We start from the raw sequence: 18,977 nt of genomic DNA, 5'->3' as shown, positions 1-18,977 counted from the left end.
GTAGTGGATGAGAATGCTGAAGGGTGGGAGCGCGTGCGACCTGCGGCAACTTCACGTCGGCGAAGGAGTGGCGGTAGTGGCAATATCATTCAAAAGAGTCGATTCACGTCCGAAGATGCTCTCATATCTCAGTTCGATCCTAGACGGTATTTATACAGATTAATTTTAAATATAAAATCTTAACCCATATAGCACAAAATATTATTACAATTTTGCTGTAATATTGCAATATAAAAAATCAAAAACATTATATATTATTATAAAATATTACAAAAATATTACTGATATATTACAAGTAGATAACATTGAAATATTACAGTAATATTGTTGCAATATAATATTGTTGCAATATTCTAAACAGCAGGTAGGTTCAAATGACGTTTCAGTTATGTTTTATTGATGTTAACGATATCACTAAGACGTTATTAAAATATCACAAAGTTATACTATTTAAAATATAAATGTCTTATTAAAACTTTTAATTTTATTATAAGTTTTAATTATAAGTTATTTACTCAGTTTGTGTTTTTAAAAGTGATATTTAAATTTATAATTTTTTAATTCGTAGCAATCCCAGTCGGCACACAGATTCAAAAAGAATTTAAAAAAAATTCAGATGTATGTCATCAATTTAGTGTTCATTTTGAAATGCAGAAAGAATTCTTTTTCTGAAAAGAGTTCTTTTTGCGTTTGAAAATAAATTTTGAATGATAACATAAGTCTGAATTCTTTTTGAATTCTCTGTGCCGACTGGGATATTACTTACTGTAGAGAAGAAGAAGGTAATATGGAAACCATTTTTACCTTATTGAATAATTTTGTTTATAATAAACATTTTTTTATTAAAACTTGAACGATTATATTCATCAAAGCAAGGTTTGACAGATTCTAGACTCAAAATAATGAAATATTTATTATTTAGGACGTAATTTAGAAAAATTTAATGCACTGCATAATCGGTGATGGAAAAAAAGTGGTTGTAATATGACTATCCATAAAAACAATTTTAAAAAATTACTTTAGTTTAAAAGAAACACAGTATACCTTCTTACAAAATTATATATTTTTAATTTCCCATTGTTTAGAATTTTCCTGATTTAGAATTTTTCTGCGTTCAGAAACTTTAGATATACCATTAGAAATTTTATCGGAAATATTATTTTTTTCCTGTTTAACATTAAACAAGTATAAAATAATGTCTCTGATGTTTTTAAACACCGCCCTTTAGAATGACAATCAATGTATCAAAGAAATATTTTAATATCAAAATTTTGCTTAAGAAACAATATTAACAAAATTCCAAGTTATTATTTTAACTTGAAACGTGTACAGCCGAATAAAAAGTTAAATAACAAGAAAACACTCAAGTGTATGTACATTCGTATAATACACTCAAGTTTACGAATAATGAGGAAGTATATGTAATTAAAGTTAAAAGCGTACCTTGAAAAAGTTTAAAAGTGCATAAAAGTAAAATGCCTTATAACAATTGTCAATTATTATGTATTGGCATATTAGCATCACTAACAAATAGCGGGCTACTAAACGAATAACTCCACTAGCAATTATTAGAATAACGTAAATAATAAGGGTAGCCGCTTGTCGACAGTAGCCATAATACTCTCTCTCCTCTATTAACTACTTACATTATGTAATAATATATTACACGTAACAATTTTTTAAATAATATTAAACAAACAACGTAATAAAAAAATAATTAAAATAATTTATTAATTTAAATTAATTAAATAAAGAAACATCGACCCGTAAAAACACACATTAAACGAAATGCCTTATAACTCATTAGCTAGACTTTAGTGCTGATATTTATTATGTGATATACCCCTTTTCAAGTTTATGAAACTGCACGCCGAATAATTTTTTGGTCTTAGAACATGATTCTAAGTTGTACAAGAATTAGTAATATCATAACCCAGATAGCAATGCATTCTTTGCACAAAAGGAGAAATACTTGCTAATTACAAGTTTCGCTTCGGTTGCAGTCACGTTGTTATATCGCAATCCTTTTGTATAAGATTATTTAAAGGCAATAGGAAGGAAACTGTTTCTCAGGCAACTGAAGGACAATAGTGTACGAAACTTTTATTAGTATAAAATTTCCAATAACTTGTTATAAATAGTTTTCGACAATTCTTTATTATAATATTTCCTCCAAATATAAAGAAATGTATGTTAACATCATAATTGATTAAAATTATATATTTATGTATTTTAATATATTTCAATGAAATATGTATGTTATACCTAGATAGCACACAATATTTATGATAAATATTAATAAATATTTATTATAATTTTTTTTATAAATATTATAGAAATATTTTATACATATTTTATATACATGATAAAAAAAGATTATAAAAATGTGTATCCAAAGTATTGTTAAAATACTTATTAAATATTTTCTAAAATATTTATGGTAAATGAAGAATAAATATTTACAAAACTATTAATATAAATATTTATAATAAATAAAATATTTGTAGTAATATTTTGTAAACATTTTTATAAATATTTTGTTCATTTATAGTAAATATAAAAAAATTTATTCTGTTTTAATAATATATATTATATGTTAATTATTTTTTGTTTTGACTGCCACATATATTTTTCTTATAATAGAATACAAAATGATACTTTTGGCCGTGTATTTAATGTACATGCACACCCAACGTATTTAGGCTTGTTTTCTATTCCTACACTAGACTGCACTGGAACGTTCCTTCTTGCTTTCACTAACTTTCAAATATATATCTATTTCATTTTAAGTGCACACTAATTTAGGGAGTTCGGGAACAGAAAACAAACGGTTTGATTCTGCCCATGGGGAAATTTTTCAAACTAAACAGTTGCTATCTTTCTACATACTCGCAGTTTATAGGTTTGTTCGAGTTGCTTGAAATCACCAAAAATGTTTGCACTCGAGATGAGATAAATATATATTCGAGATATAAATATATAGATGAGATAAATATATAATTAGGTGTACACCCAAGGACTTTGAGGGCCAGTTTCACAACTTAGTTTAACCGGAGTTTAAACCTTTAAACTTGGTTTACGGAAAATATTGTGTCCCATAACTGTCTTAAACCTCGGTTAACGTTGTTAAACTGCGGTTAAAGTTGAACGGCGAAATTCGGGCGTTTAAGGTAGATAACCGAGGTTTAATACTGCAGCGCCACTGCTTTCAGTAATCTTTCGAGTATTGTACTTCATGGCTGATATCTCCACGGAATTGTAAAAAGGTTATGTTGCAAGATATGGCTCTGGAATATATGTTATCGTCATCTAACGATGAAGATTTTGTGCAAATAATAAATCGACGCCCGAGAATAATTAGAAGACGACCGTCATATTTTGAAGAATTTGAAGAATTTGATGACATTGATTTTTATGCTCGATTTCGCTTAACCAAGGAATCTGTTACTGCAGTCTTAAGAGAAATCAAAGAAAAAATTTCTCATAAAACAGAACAGTAAAAATAGTTTTGTAATATTATTAAATTAGTACTTATAGATTACATACTATAATTACGATGACCATATATGTGTTTTTCCAAAGAACAGCTTTTTTTTATTTCGAGTGGCTGTCTTTTAGATTTATTTATTTTTTTCAAAACTCAATTTTGTCTTTTATTCTAATCTGTTGTTCTTTATTTTATGAGAAATTTTTTTCTAATTAGTGTTCCAATGTTTAATGTACTTAATAAAGTGTAAATTTTTACAGTAACAATTGAATTTAATTGTTTAGTTCAAACTGATTTGGAAACATGTAAGAAGAAAACTTTAAAACTTTTAAATTTGTTCATTATTTTTTGCTTTGGTGTATAGAACCTGTAATATCTCATTCCCTACTCTTCGGTAACAACCAATCACACTACTTGTTCTAGAAGAAAGATAAGTCTGTTGAAGTTTCTTTGCATAGATTATAGGTTTACGTAACCTAGAGTTAAAATCTGGTTGTGAAACGCGATAGAAGTTTAACCGTGGCGTTAAACTTGACGGTAGTTCAACTAAGCTCGGATTAAACCCAAAGTTGTGAAACTGGGCCTGATTCTGTCCATGGGGAAATTTTCCAAACTGAGAAGTCACCACTTTCTACATACTCGCAGTTCATGATTAATAAAACAACTAGAGCTTATTGGTTGTTACGTTAATCATGAACTGTAAGAATGTAGAAAGATAGCGACTTCTCAGTTTGGAAAATTTCCCCATGGACAGAATCAAAGTCCTTGGGTGTACATAGTAAAGTCCTATATAAAGAGAGAAGCGACATCAAACCCCCACCACAACCTTCAATATCCAATTGAGTCCTCCACCGCCATTTTGGGACCGCTCTAACATCATCAAACACCATTCGTATCATTCTGCAAACAGCTGTGGTCACAATATGGCTGCTCGTTTAGCCAATCAAGTATCAATAAGATTACCAATCAGAGCTTTGGACATCAATGTCGCTTCTTTCTATATAGGCTTCTCTCATTATATACTCTAGTACGGCTGTGTTCCGATATAACTGCCAGTACTGGCAGTGGTGAAAAATCCGTTCCGTTATTGGTACGCAGCGCACTCCGACAGCATCTAGTAACATCAATGACGTCATGAATGGTAGCCATATTGCCACTGTGACTACTGCAGCTTCCAAGGTGAGGTAGCTACAGTGCAATATGGCTACTATGCTGTTCCGAAATACGATGCTATAGCAGTGCTGGCAGTAATGCAGTAATATTGGAACAGTTGTGACAGTGTACTGTCATGACGTCACATTTACTGCACTGCCAGTAAAAACGGAACACAGCCTACATAGGCTTGTTTTCTATTCCTGCACTAGACTGTACTGAAACGTTCCTTCTTGCTTTCACTAACTTTCAAATATATATCTATTTCATTTAAGGCTGCGTTCAGATTCTCCACCCGGTGAGTGATCTCTGGGTGACTGGGTAAATGGGCGGAGCTAATGAAAAGCTCCCTAGTGGTTTATGGAATCTGAACGCACTCTCAAACATTGGGTGTGTTTAGCAAATAACGCTGAGAAATAGTAACATAAATATCTCAGATTCAGAATAAATTACATAATAAATTAAGATAAACGATAAAGATAATACATAAATATTTTACTATGAATATTCTTATCAATATAACTAAAGTAGATGAAAATTAAATGTTAGTAGAATAGGACGAATCAATTTAAACAATGAAAATAAATTTTTATTTTAACAAATTAGATGAAGATATATATTGCGCATATCATCTATTATATGTATAGGCTTGTTTTCTATTCCTGCACTAGACTGCACTGGAACGTTCCTTCTTGTTTTTACTAACTTTCAAATATATATCTATTTCACTTTAAGTGCACACTAATTCAGGGAGTTCAGGAACAGAAAACAAACAGTATATTTTATTAGTATCAGAAAATATTTAATAATACTAAAAATCTTTAACATACTAATCTCAAATATAAATATTTATATAACGGTTTTGTGAGACTGTAGACCAAGAAACCTTACATTAATAGAATAAAAGATTAATATTTATTAATCTGTAATTACATAAACAGAATAATAAACAAAACGTTTAAACTTTACTTGGTTATTAACGTTTTTCTTTATTATATTTATACATTTTAATTTTTATTTACTATAATATTTTAAATTAAATTTATTTTTTTATTTTTAATTTGTTTTAAATATACGAGCTTTATCACAAATATATAGAAATTTTTATAGCGATACATTTTGGAACGCACCTTTATGTCACCCACCCGTTTCACCCGGCTCAAGGACCCATGTGGTTTTTCCACTCTCTCGAGATAGACAGAGTGATAAAATGAACGACCCACCTAATGTCCGGTAGGGGCACTCTAAAGGAATCTGAACGCTCTTTAGGTGCCTGGGTGCACTCGGGTGGGGAATCTGAACGCAGCCTTAAGTGTACACTAATTCAGGGAGTTCAAGGGGTCGATCATGAAACTTTTTCCCTAGGGCCAAAACGTGAAAAGTGAAAATCTTTACCATTGAAGTTAATGGAGAAATTTTTCACTTTTCTCGTTTCCGCTTTAGGGAAAAAGTTTCATGATCGACCCCCTGGAACAGAAAACGTCATGTAAAGGGGTCGATCATGAAATTTTTTCCCTAGGGCGGAAACGTGAAAAGTAAAAATCTTTACCATTGAAGTTAATGGAGAAATTTTTCACTTTTCACGTTTCCGCCTTAGGGAAAAAGTTTCATGATCGACCCAAGGGCTCATCCATGGGGTCGATCATGTAACATTTTCTCTAGGGCAAAAACGTGTAAAGTGAAAAGTTTCACGTGAACTGCACGATCATGTACGATTCCACGGGATCATACAACTCACTCATGAGCGGAAATATGAACTTTTTCACGTGAACTTTTTTCCCATCAGCCGTGATAGCAAAAAGGTGAAAATTTAGGGAATTAATAAATTGTATGTATTTCAAAATTAGAATAAAAGTGTGGTAACAGTGTGGTAAGAGTTTGAAGAGGTATTATTGAAGGGGTTAACCTTTTTGGTATTGCATTGCGTTAACAGAATAAGCTAATATACATACGTAAATAAAAATAATGCTTTTGTGATATAATTAGGTTTGATATTTATATTTGACAAGTTGATATTTTGATAATTATATAAAATGAGGCTTCATCAAATGCAAATTTAGATAAAAATATACTTTAACGCGTTTTGATACACAATGTTATAAGAAAGGTGTGTCTTATGAAATAGAATATTAATCAATCATGTAAGTGTTTATAACTTATAAATTTGGAAAATACATGTGTGAGAATTTTTTTACGTAAACTGTTTTTTACAATATAAAAATATTGTTTTGCTTATTGGGATTATGAGGTGTAATAATAAAATAACTTAAGTTATTATAAAAATAGAATAATTATAAAACAGAAGAGGGAAATTTTCTCACCGGAGGGAAAGTTTCCCTCCGGTTGCGCACAGTTGTTTCTGGCATACATTGCCGGCAAAATCATAAGCAAAAGCGGAAGCCGCTTTCCTCAATAAAGATCAAAACTTAGGCAATGTAATTTTTATCAAATTGATCGCAACATGAAGGAAACTTGCTATCTGAGAATATTAAATTAAAAATCAATTTAATAATAACTAATGCTAACAAGCAATGTAAATGTAAAAACATTTTTTTCCCTTAAAAACTATAAAGAATTTGCGAAAGACACTTGTCTCGGAAAGTTGGAAAGTCCCAGGTTCGATCCCTATTAGCTGAGGTGTTATTTTTTGCAACAAATTTTGCAATTTTTTAAGGGGAAAAAGGGTTTTCACTTTTAGATGCTTGTTAGCATCAATGTAATTATCAAATTGATTTTCAATTTGATATAATATTATTAATCTTGTTTAATTTAGAACTGTGTTTTAAACCGATAGTTATTTGGTGTGCAGTCTCTCACTTAAAAATGTATATTAAATTACATAATAAATATAAGCATTAAAATCTATAGCTATAATTCTAATAAAGCATTTTGTTTAATGCTGTGTTATTTATTTAACTCTTCGCAATAATGTGTAACTATCACAGAAGTATTATATAATATTACGGTAATACAACTATAAAATATCACAACAATAATATTAAAATAATTAAAATAATAAAATAATTATAAAATAATTCATTTATTTAATTCCTTGCAATATCATTTAAATATCACATAAACATCACAGAAATATTGTGAAATATCACAGTAATATTACTGTGATGCGTTTTTGCGGACATTTAGATATTACTGTGATATTACAGTAATATTTTATGATATTTCTGCAATATTTCATTTGTAATATTGCAATGAAAAAGTGATATTGCTGTGATATCACTGCAATATTACGTGCTATGTGGGATATAATCCATGAGTAAGGTCTTACGTACAATGAAGGAATAGAAATGATTAAAGGAGAAGAAAGTATGGTTACTGTCGACAATATGGTTATCCTTATTATCTTTGTTATTAGATGACGTATTCTAACAATTGCTTATGGAGTTATTCATTTAGTAGCCCGCCGTTTTTTAGTGATGTTAATATGACAATACATAAAAAGTGACAATTATTATAAGGCATTTTTACTTTTGAGCACTTCTAAATTTTTTCAAGTTTCACCTTTAACCTTTAATTACTCATATTTTCTTATTATTCTTAAACTTGAGTGTATTATCACACGAATCTACATACACTTGAGTGTTTTTTTTATTATTTATCTTTTTATTTAGCTATACACATTTTGAATTATACAAACTCTGCCTGCACCGTACGTAACAGAGACGTGCTGTTTTGATCACAAAGTCGCAGAAAATATGATACGTCTTGTGCACGTTGCTGCGACGTAATTAAATAATTTGAATGTTTTAATTAATTAGCTGTTTGTTGAATTTTCTTTTGTATTATGACTTATATTTTAAAGATAAATAACATTTCACTTTTTAAAAATGATGTTTTTCATTTAATGTAATTAAATTTAACACGTAATTGTGAAAACGTTACGTAGAGTAATGTACAGTTGGGAAATACTATCGCGGTATCCGCCCAGCAAACACAATAAATAATAGTTATATAACTTGTGTGTGTCACGTTATATAACGAATTTTTACATTCTAGCAATATTGTAGTTATGTAAAATTGAATTGTTGATATTACAACACAATAACTTATAACAGTCATATAACTGCCGTTTATCAGGTTTATATAACAAACATTTCATTTTAATAATATAACTGTTATAAAACTGAATTATTAATACGACTCCTCCCTGCCAAAAATGTACGATTAAAACCAATTAAAACGGAATCCTTTTTAATTGATTTTAATCTGTTTTAATCGATTCAATCCACGAGCGGATTAAAAAGTAATCGGTTTTAATTATATACGAATCGTAATTGATTTTAATATCGCTTTCGTGAATTATTTAAGTGTAATGCATAATATATAAATTTTTTAAAATTTTAATTCATTTGCATTAAGACTCCTAAATACTCTCAGCGACCACGTTTCAAAATCCTGACATTAGTAGCGAGAAACGATATGCTGAAACGCTAAAAATTCTTGCGTGCTATTTTTTAAATAAAAAGCTATTTTGATAAAATAACATTGTACATCATTTTTACTAATTTGTAAAATTGTTCGGAAACTATTTTTTTCTTGACGGTTGTCAAGAATTATTAATTGCCAAAAAAAAACATAACTTTCGGACAATTTTACAAATTTGTTAACGTGATTTATAGTATTGTCATCAAAATATCTATTTAAAAATGGTACATAAGAATTGTTAGCGTCTCAACGGGTCACATTGCATTAAAATTTGATTTAATTATAATTTATGAAATTCTGTAATTTTGAATTAAAATGGATTTAACAAGTGAGTTCTGGCGCCACCACTAGGTGGCCACGCCGTGGGATATTTTCTCGTGAGTAGAGTGCGGCCACATGCGTTATATCTAAGCGTCACAGCGGCCGACTCCCCAGCTCATACTTCAGTGAGACTTTTAGGAGCTGCTTATTGTAACCTCGAGACGAATACTCGCTCTCACTTTTTTCAAACATGATGTGTATGTGTGGAACGCTGTTCCATATAAAATTTTATATTTTTATGTGTAAATAACAATTTGTATTGTTATTTAATTTTGTACTTAAATAAAATGTTTAATTCAAATTTAATTTTTTTTTAATCCTTGTTAACGAAAAAGATACAAGAAATGTTTTTTGTAAATTAAACATTTATTACATTTACATTAATGTATTCTGTTTTAATAAATCTATCTGGGTTTCGATTGGGTTTTTATTTTCAATCGGTTTTAATACTATATTTTCGGTGCAGAAATCCCGATCGATTCGGATTACTTTTTTTTTTATCGGTTTTAATCGTACATTTTCAGCAGGGCTGTATAACAAATATGATACAACTGTTATGTAACTGTTATTTTTCTTATGAGTGGGAAATTACAACTAACATGGACATTACATGTAACGCGCATGTTATATAGCGTGTTACTTTCGATTTTATTTTATTAACATTGCTGTTATGTAACTGTGTTTGCTGGGCGGCTATCCGGTAAAAATCACTATCCGATGCATCTCTCATAATAATTTCCTTAACCATGCAATTGTAGTCACAAATACTTTTTTCTCTGCGTATAGTAGTACACGAAACCGTCACTAGATGGCTGTTATTGCGTTTTCTCGTAAGAAAGAAAACACGTAAATGGTATAAAAGGCGGAGCATTATAAGATTTTTCACCGATGTTCTATTAGAGTAGAATAATTTTTGTGATGAATTTCCTTGAAAATAAAATCAAGTGGAAGATGTTTTAATTTACTATATGATTAAAACTAACCTTTTTAAACTTCCAATATTTGGAACCATATAAACATAATAGATGTAACTATACATAAAAAGTAGAATATTATAATTCAGAATTACTATAATTTATAGATCGCACCAAAAACCACTATAAATTACAGTTGAATTATGGTAATTGCAATCATTCTCTTCTCTCAGTGTAAAACTATTATACATTTTATCTAGCAAGTATTTTACGTACATAATGCAGTAAAAACCAATCTTAATTTTTCAAAATTGGTCGATAATTTTCAGGTCACAATTAGTGCATAAGTCACAAAATACACGTCATTACAACGTTGCTGTCACCAGAAATGGGGATGTTAGTTACGTCTCAGCGACGTCTCAATTACGTTTCGAACATCAGTTGAGACGCTCTCTGCAGAGCATTAGATTTTTATAAATTACGTCTTAAATAATAAATGTCTCATTACTTTGAACCTAGAATCTGTCAAACAACACTTTGACGAATGTAATCGTTCAAGTTTCAATAGAAAATATTAATTAGAAACAAAATGATTAAAATAAAAATGGTTGCCATGTTACCCTTTTTTCCTCTATTAAATATTAAAAACAAAAAAATTAGAAATACGGACTTGGTTAGGTGGCGCGCATGCGATCGGATGTGTGAAAGAGTGTGTGGTCGAGAGTGTATAGCGTATTAGATTAATTAAGTTAGCGGAGGGGTGCGAAAGAGGTGCGGAAGAAAGAAGGGTGAGAAGCTAAGGTGATTGAAGGGAGAGTTGGGGAGGCGAGAAATAGGAGGAATTTAACGTGCATAGGAAGCGGGCTAGAAGTAAGGTTAGGGCAGGATGACGAGCAAGGCGAGAGATGTCGGTAAGGAAGGAAGCAGGGACCTTAGACAAAAAAAGTTAGTGACAGAGGATAAATCTAATGATCGGAGAGTATCGTTCAGACTAGAGGAGACGAAAAAAGTAAGTAAGTTCCCAGTCAGCAAAATGTTAGCACTGTGTCGGCAGACTGGCGGCAGATTCGATCAAAACGTGTTGACAGACTGAACTCAACTGATCTCTAATTCTGCGTACGTTCTGTTAACAGAACCCGTTGATATTTTATGTCAGCAGAATGACAGCACCAGGCGAGCATGCCGTGCTGCCAGCACATGACGCCAGATAGGCGGCAGAATTCAAACATGATATGCGCAACACAATCTGACGGCAGACTGCTAGCACAAATCAAATACGCCGTGCTGACAAGTTTTGACGTCACGCTGGCAGCAAAAATCAAGCATTTTTATTTAAAAATTTCAAAAATTTTTATTATAAAAAAATTTTTTTTAGTTTTTTTGCAGATTTTATTCTTATTTTTATTATAGGTTAATCTAATTTGCATATATTTTATTTTACTAATTACGATTACGCATTGATTTTTAAAAACGCATTGGCGCCGGTGGGATTTGAACCCACTAGAAATAAATAAGCTAAAGGTAGAGTGGGACATTAGAGCCAGGAAGTATGAAGAAAAGATAAAGGAAATGGGAGAAGAAAGATGGGTTTAGACATGTTGGGAAGAAAAAAGAAGAGAAGGATGGATAGAGCTATAACGTAGAGAAAGAGAAAGGTATTATAATAGGAATGACTGGGGGTTAATTGCGATAGATAATATGCCAAGGAAAGAAAAAAATTTAATAAAGGAAATTAGAGAAAAAGAAAGAGATATGCAGAAACAGGTGGAAGATAGTAAAATAAGAAAGGCTAGATATAATAAAAGATATATATAAGGATTTCACCGGAGAGGGTAGCATACCAAAATACATAGAACAGGAAATCATAAGTGGGGGCATGAGTAGCGAGGGAATAAGAGCTCTAGTTAGATTAAGATGTGGTAATATGGAGAACGATAATAAATATTGGCTAGAAGAAGGAAAAAGAAGATGTATTTTTTGTAAAAAAGGGAAAGATAATATGGAACATTTTACTCGAGATTGTGTGGTGGCTAGGGAATGGTTCGTAGGAATAGGAGATAATGTTAAGGAAAGAGTAATGGGAAACAAAGATTGAGATGAAAGGAAAGAGAAAATATTAATTAAGTTTTGGAGAGAGAAAGAGAAGTATAGAAAGAGCGATGAGGACAATGATGTAGATTAGAGAGGCTAGAACATTATTATTATTATATTTAGAGTTATATATAGAAGCTAGAAAGAATATTAGAATGTACATAGTTAGTTAAGTGTAAACATGTAAACATATGTAATAATCGCTAGTCGATTAGACATAAGATTTGTACATTTTGTAAAAAGATTTCTATTAATTTTATTGTTAATGTATTATTGTAAAATTTGACCTATGAAAGTAGGAGGTAAGTTGAGATAACGGGAAGAAGAGTAGAGGGAAATAGTCGATTGACAAGGAGGTAGGGCAAAGGGGATAGGAGGTGAGACAGAGATAGTGGGGGATAGTATGCGTGAGAGTGTGAAAGTATGCGTGGTTAAGTATTTCTGTAAACCAAGTCCCACTTCTTGGCTATAGCTGAAGTTGAAATAAATTCATTCAAAATTAGAAATACAGATTAACGAGGAAAGGTTAGGAAAAAGTAGAAAAAAGTTGATTTTTATAAATTTTTTTGCGGCATAAGACTTTCAATAAAATGTCCATAACTTTTCTCACATATTTCTTATAATTTGTAGATGTAGAATTATAAAAAATATGTAAGAAAAGTTATAGAGTTTATTAAAAATTTTGTGCCGCAAAAAAATTTATGAAAATTAGTTTTTTCCGCCGATGACCTTTCCCTCTTAAATGTAAAATGCACAGTAAATATAATATTTTATGTCTTATTTGTATTTATTGTGCGTTTCGTTTAATATTTATTTCTCTTTTTTTTATGTCTGATATTTAATCCATACAATACATAAGTTTGCATCAATTAACATTCCAACGTTATAGCAATGTTGCTGCAATATTGCTGCAAGTATTTCTCCATTGCTGTACACTGTGTAATGTTTTACTGCAATATTATTGCAAGTACTTTTCCATTGTACGCAGAACATAATATTGCATAAACGTTATATTACAATGTTGCTGCAACATTACGTGCAATATTTCAGCAATATTAATAAAGCGGACATTTTACCGTTGCTGCAATATTGCTGAAACATTGCAGCAATATTTTGCAACATTTCTGCAATATTCCAATCTTGCGATGAAATATTTCTGCAATGTTGCTGCAATATTTTTGTGCTGTACGGGTTTTTTCAATTGTTAATAAATCGGTGAATAAAAATTGTACAACGCTCAACAAGTACGCAAATTAAAGATAAAGATTTACGCTTTCAAACGCTGCAAACTGCATTTGTGTGCAATTTTTAATTCACGTCAAATAAACTCGCAAAATTCGTAATAAATTTTGCCGCATTTTTATTTTTATCCGTAAAAAATCAGTATACGTTTTCAAAGTCAATATTAAAAGTAAATGTAGAAACATTAAGTTGTAAAATGCGTTTTAAAACATTTGATTTATCATTTTTGTTGATTTATCACGTTACACTTTTTTTGGAGGATAACTGTTGGTGATCCTTTAATTTTGTTGTTGAACGCTCACTTAATCTTTGTTGAAGTCAATATTTGAATTTCGTGAAAAAAAAAACGATTTTTCAGGGCTCGTTTTAAAGGGCAAAACCTTTACAATGATTTAAAGGTTTTTTTATCTAAGTTGATTTTTCTCGAAGATTCTTTTATATTAGGAAATAAAAAAAAAGTTCAAGAAAATTTTTAAAAATCAAAAATTTGCAAAATAAAAAATTTTTTATAATGCAATAAAACATTAAAAATATCGTGGATTATTTTTTAATTACTAAATCTTTTTAAAAAGTTTTTTTACTTTTGACTTCATGTTGATTTAAATGGCCAAAACTTAGCAACTTCCTAAATTTGTTTAAATTTGGAAAATTTATTACGAATTTTGCGAGTTTATTTGACGTGAATTAAAAATCGCACACAAATGCAGCGTTCGAAAGCGTGAATCTTTAATTTGCGTACTTGTTGAGCATTGTACGATTTTTATTCACCGATTTATTTAACATTGAAAAAAAGAACCATTTTTGCTTCAGTGTTGCCTAACTCAGTGAAAAAAAATCGTACAAAGCTCAATAAAAACGCAAATTAAAGAAAAAGATCCACGCTTTTGAATGCTGTAAACTGCATTTGTGTGCGATTTTTATTTTACGCTGTACAGCTTGGCAAAGTTTTTATAATATTTTTACATTTGTCGGATATTTTTTACAAACTTTGCAAGCTACACAGTATGAAATAAAAATTCCACAAAAATTACAGTTTAAAGCGTTTAAAAGAGTAAATCTTTACCTTCAATTTGCATTTTAGTTGAGCGTTATACGATTATCATTTACTGAATTATTCAACATTGAAGCAAAAGAGGCCATTTTTGCTTCATTGTTGCCTAACTATAGCGAATTCGATTGGATGCACTAGTGCGCATTGGTGCGCACTGAGTGCGCCCTCTTCTAGTGTGTTGTATTCGGTTGGCGTGCACTCCACTGGTTCAGAAACTTATGATGTGTTCGATTGATAATGCACTGAAAAGGTGTTAGTAAAAACGTGTTCGATTGAATTGCACTACTCTACCCTAATAGCCAAGCATGTTTTGCAAAATCAGGCAACTTGATGCTGCGCATGAATTTTCGACCAGTTGCTGTGTATTTGCTGAAAACGTAACGCATAGTCCTACATATTCAACAACACGAGAGCAGATTTGAGACATTTTATGTCAGCAGATTCAAAGCAAACGAAGAGCAACTGTTGCTTATTCTGTTGCCAACAAAATGATTTCTATTCGTGGAAAACATTTTGCTTTATCAATCATTTTCAGCAACATAAGAACAACGTGAGGAGAATAAAAAAAAGATAATGATGTTGTGCTTTTGTCGTGTATTTGTTAAAAACATTAAATATATATTTTATTGTCTTGTAGCCAAATAAAATATTGAAAATGATTTGTGTGTGTGTGCGCGCGTGTGCATATGTGATTGTATGTTTGCGCGAGCGTGTGTAATGTAATAAATAAACAGGAGTAAATTAATTATTTACTTGGCTATCATATCAGATTGAAATGGATTTAACAAGTGAGTGTTGGCGTCACCGCTAGGCGGCCCCGCCGCGGGAGGTTTTCTCGTGAGTCAAATGCGGCCACAGGCGTTATATCTAGGTGCCATCGCGGCGGACACCCCGGCTCATACTTCCGTAAGCTTTTAGGACTTGCTTGTTGTAAGCTTGAGACGAATACTCGCTCTCATTCTTTTCAAACGTGATGTGTGTGTGGAACATTGGTCCACATAAAATTTTATATTTTTATATGTAAATAACAATTTGTATTGTTATTTAATCTTGTACATAAATTAAATATTTAATTTAAATTTAATTCTTTTTAACAAAAAGGATACAAGAAATACTTTTTTGTAAACTAAACATTTATTATATTAATGTATTCTGTTTTAATAAATTTATCTGGATTCCGATCTTATTTTCAATCGGTCTTAATACCATATTTTTGGTGTAGAAATCTCGATCGATTTGGATTACTTTTTTTAAATCGGTTTTATTGCACATTTTTGGCAGGGTGGTAACAATTCAGCAGAAAGAAAAATTAACTTATTTATTTTTTATATATTTGAAAAAAGTACAAAACATATATTTAACCATTTTCGACATGTTGTTGGCAACTTGCTCTCATTTTGCTTTTTATGTATAGCGATAAACCGTTGACAGCAAATACGTGCAGCAAAACGTGCTGAATTCATATGAATGTCAAACCAAAGAGACACACACCTTGTTCTAAATTTGCTAAAAATTAATGCCCTTTGTTTTTGACAACATTACAACAACAACACAGACAAGTGGCTATCAGGGTAGTTCAGTGATACTTTTATGTTCGATTGAACGCACTACATTAGTACAGAATTAACTGAACCGCACCGAGATTTTTGGCAGTGCGGTTCAATGCCTTCCGTACTTATAGTTTAGTACAAAATTGATACAACGTATATAATGGCAGAAGATGGCAAAAATATGATAGAAAAAATATTGTTATTAGACGAATTATTAGATAGTTCAAGCAGTTCCAGCGATGAAGAGATAATGACAATATTAATGAAATGTGAAAATATTCCAAAAATGAAAAATATGATGGAAATTATTAATGAATAATCTGACAAGGAGGTATGCTATACGAAATTTCAACATATCTTAAATATTTGTTATTTTAGATTTAAAACATCTGTTATTAATTTCAGCAACATTTTTGTTTGAAACGAAGCACGTTCGATATATTAAATAATATGTATTTAAATTTGAAAATTTATAATACAACAACAGAGCATAGTGGTAGCATGGTGGAGCGTAAAACAATAAATAGTGATGTACAACTATTAGCCCTCTTATGGTATGTTTTTTATATATTTATGTAATTAATGTATATACATATAAATATTTAATAATATTATATTTACAGGTTTGCAGGAACCAAATGTGTGATACGGGATATTATATCTAGATTTAATGTAGCAGAATCTACTTTTCATTCTATCATAACAAATGTTATGAAATATTTTAATTATATTGCTCCAATAATGAAGATGCTAGATACAGAAGATAAAAAAAGATTAGTTGCTCGTGAATTTAAAAATGTGCGTAATTTTTTTATGTTTAAAAAAATGCATAACAATTAACTAATAATTTATCAGTGGTAGTAATCAATAGATTAATCAACTAATAATTATCAATATATAGCAATAGTTATAGTCACAGATATCTATCTAACAACTAGATCGCTACCTTCGGCTGAATAGCTGTGTCCGGCAGGATATCCAGATTCGGCCATCTTACCCAACAAGAAAATGGCGTCTACGCGTAGATTAGCTTAGTGCGTATGTGTTTGACAGGTTTGACAACTGAGCCGGTTGACCGCTGAGCACCGTTGAGCATATTAATTGTGATTATCGAGTGTGTTTTTTCGATATCGTGTCATAATGCCAAGCAAGAGCGGCATTAAAGCGGCATTGGAATGGCCATTTTGTTGTAGGTAACATGACTGAAACCGGATATCCTTCCTGCCTCAATACTGTCATATAGGCCGGTATTCATAGTCGAGTCTTATTTCAAGATTGTCTTAAGCAACGTCTTAAGATGCTAATACGGCTCTCTGATTGGTTGATGGCATCTTAAGGTGATACTTAAGACGATCTTAAATATAAGAATCGACTATGAATACCGGCCATAGTATTGTTCGTTTTGTCTCTCGGGAGCTGCTCGGAGTCGCTCTGAACAAACCCAGCGACTTGATAGTGTTCTTTTAGACGGAAGTGATATAGAGGGCAATTGGGGTGAAAACTTGGTTCTGTTTTATTACCTGCCGTTAGAGCTGTTGAGAACCATTCAGGTCCACTCAGAGTTTCCCTGTAATGCTCCACCGCGAAACGACAGTTCAAGTCGGTTCCATTCAGGTTATACAGGGTGCTTTCCAACAAGAGTGCCACAGTGTAACACAGTGTCACACGGAGAGACACAGTGTAACACAGTTGTGTAGTCTAATGGCTCTGGCAGACCAGCGCGATTTGCGACACGCGACGCGCGATTATCCAATAGGCGTTTACAATTTTTTGAAAAGATGTACGCCTATTGGATAATCGCGCGTCGCGTGTCGCAAATCGCGCTGGTCTGCCAGAGCCATAATTGGAACAGATAAGTTACCAAACACGGTCACTAGAGTGCGTAAAAGACTGACTTAGTAAAAAACACAGATTCGAATTGAATCAGAAATCTATCCGTAGAAAATCCAGACCCGTTAAAGAAGGAATTTTACATTATCCAACGTAGGAATAACTTCTTTACAATGCCGACAAAAGAATGAACTTGCAATTTAATCCGATGAAATACGTATGAATAATGAATAATCAACGAATGCATTGTTTCTTAGGCTTATACAATTCTTTAAATAAAAATAATGAATATTGATTACTATTTAAGAATTCTGGGTCCGGTACATAATTTTTGAACACGAGACATTTTTAGTAAAAATATAAGTCTATTGTGCTAATTTAAAAATGTAGCATGTAAAGAAACGAAAGATTCAAACTATAATTTTAATTTTATATGTTAAGGCGACAAAACGTAACTAAACATAACTAAAATGTATCAGTACCATACTTGAAAAAATAATTTATTTGCCCGATGTGTTGGCACTATTGATGGCTGACACGGCCAAACTTAAGATTGAGCTGTGTTTTGCAGTGTCGCTCTGTGTCTCTCTGTGTCATAGTTGGAAAGCACCAATGTAGACACTGTGTTACACAGTGTCGCCTGTGTCTCTTGTTGGAAAGCACCCACAATAAACAACCGCGTGTTTTGAAATATATAAACATTTATTGCCGTGGCGAAAATGATAGCGTAAAGCAAGCGGGAGTGTAAATTGGGGCATCAGAACGTAAATAAAGCGTGTGAAAAGTGCAGGGTTGGGTAAGTTAATACATTTTTTAAACTAAATTAAGTTAAAGTTAATGGTTTATATGTATATAAAATTAATTTAATTAGCGTTAAAAGTTATATAAACAAAAAA

The 18,977-nt window shown here is 31.2% G+C and overlaps 1 long non-coding RNA gene across 2 annotated transcripts; it reads left to right on the top strand.

The window, feature by feature from the left end:
- The first annotated feature begins 31 nt into the window (after nucleotides 1-31).
- Nucleotides 32-17,552, top strand: LOC120357027. 2 transcript variants are annotated; one of them, XR_005574211.1, is made up of 4 exons: nucleotides 32-146; nucleotides 16,458-16,582; nucleotides 16,657-16,805; nucleotides 16,875-17,551. It is a non-coding gene; the product is annotated as an uncharacterized LOC120357027 (long non-coding RNA). The 2 variants fall into 2 exon arrangements; XR_005574210.1 differs by having other exon boundaries at nucleotides 16,458-16,805; nucleotides 16,875-17,552.
- Nucleotides 17,553-18,977: the final 1,425 nt, after the last annotated feature.

Source organism: Solenopsis invicta, chromosome 1 (assembly GCF_016802725.1).
Source record: "Solenopsis invicta isolate M01_SB chromosome 1, UNIL_Sinv_3.0, whole genome shotgun sequence".
NCBI classification, from domain to species: Eukaryota; Metazoa; Arthropoda; class Insecta; order Hymenoptera; family Formicidae; genus Solenopsis; species Solenopsis invicta.
The sequence above is the reverse complement of the archived record's forward strand: the minus strand, read 5'-3'. Positions and strand labels throughout refer to the sequence as shown.